Genomic DNA, 1908 nt, shown 5'->3' on the forward strand with positions numbered 1-1908 from the left:
AAGTTTGCCTGAACACTTTCAAGGCAAATTGTCAGGTTGAGTGTGTCACACACACGCATGCACACACACACACACACAGCCAAACGGCTTCCATATATCTTCAGTGCCTTTCTTTTACACATGCTCTCTTCCTGGTTTAAGCCTTCATTATCCCAGTTCTGTAGTGAAACAGTATTTGCAAATCTCTCTTGACTGTAAACTCCTAAAAGTTGGGGACTTTTCACCTTGGTTTCCCCAGGGCCTGGCATTTTGTTTGGTGGCTGGGGGTGGGGGGCAATGGGCAGTTCAGAAAGTATGTATTTGAAGCTATGACTCAATCCATTGATCCATGCTATGCACAAACATTACAACACATTTCTTGTAACGAAGGCAATAGGAACTTCTTACAATAAACTAAATTCTAAGAATGAAAACAGCAAGGTAGCTGCTTTATTTGTACCTACTATGTGAGAGGCATTGCTTTATTTTTTAAATGTTTATTCATTTTTGAGAAAGAAACAGGATGAGCAGGGAAGGGGCCCAGAGAGGGGGACAGAAGATCCAAAGCAGGCTCAGCACTGACAGCAGTGATCCCGACATGGGGCTCAAACTCACGAACCGTGAGATCATGACCTGAGCCAAAGTTGGATGCTTTTCCAACAGAGCCACCCAGGCACCCCTTGTTTTTTTAGTGTTTATTTAATTTTTGAGAGAGAGGGGTGGGAGAGAGGCAGAGAAGGTGACAGAAGATCTGAAGTGGGCTCTATGCTGACAGCAGCCAGCCCAATGGAGGCTCGAACTCATGAACCATGAGATCATGACCTGAGCTGAAGTTGGACGTTTAACTAACTGAGCCAGCCAGGGACCCCTGGTTTAGGTCTTTTTATAGACACATTATTCTGTTGAACTTTCACAATCCTGTAAATTCTTAGACACTCAAGAGTTTGCACTGCTCGCCAAAGTAACCCGGGCTCCCAGTGATAGGTGCATGAGTCATATCCAGCATGCTGGACTCTGTGATTGCCAAGTCCACTATCCCCATGATTCTGAGATTCACGAGTATGCAAACACTATCAGGAAATGTAAAGAATGTCCATTTTAAAGAGTGGGTTTTTAAAAATTTTTTTTAATGTTTAGATATTTTTGAGAGAGAAGGAGAGCGGACAGGGGAAGGGCAGAGAGAGAGACACAGAATTTGAAGCAGGCTTCAGACTCCGAGCTGCCAGCACAGAGCCCGATGTGGGGCTTGACCTCAGGAACTGTGAGATCATGACCTGAGTTGAAGTGGGACGCTCAACCGACTGAGCCGCCCAGGCACCCTTTTAAAGAGTATTTTAAAACCCTCTTTGGCAGCAATAGAAGCAAAAGCAGAATGACATAACATGACAGCAAATAGCTTGTATGGGAATCTGTCGGAATGATGGTGAATGAGAATTGTTTATAAATTAGTTCTTTTTGGGGCACCTGGGTGGCTCAGTTGGTTAAGTGTCCGACTTCGGCTCAGGTCATGATCTCATGGTTTGTGAGTTCGAGCCCCATGTCCAGCTCTGTGCTGAGGGCTCAGAGCCCGGAGCCTGCTTCAGATTCTGTGTCTCCCTCTCTCTCTCTCTGCCCCTCCTCTGCTGGTGCTCTGTCTTGCTCTGTCTCTCAAAAGTAAATAAACATTGAAAAAAAATTGTTTAAATAAATTAGTTCTTTTGTAAATTGCAAAAAACCCTTCTCATTTGTACTGTACACTTTGTAGTTTACAAAGCACATGGGAACAGTGAAGATAATGATAGGTTATGGTTGCAATTCATAGAAAAAGGAGGTACAAGGAAATTGAATGAAAGGAAATAATAATTTACAATTCATAGTCAAACTTCATTTAAAAAAAATTTAACCAGAAAGTACATTTCCGCCACCTATCTTCTGTTTGGTACAATGAAG

Source organism: Crocuta crocuta, unplaced genomic scaffold (genome assembly GCF_008692635.1).
Source record: "Crocuta crocuta isolate KB4526 unplaced genomic scaffold, BGI_CrCroc_1.0 scaffold59-1, whole genome shotgun sequence".
Taxonomy (NCBI): domain Eukaryota; kingdom Metazoa; phylum Chordata; class Mammalia; order Carnivora; family Hyaenidae; genus Crocuta; species Crocuta crocuta.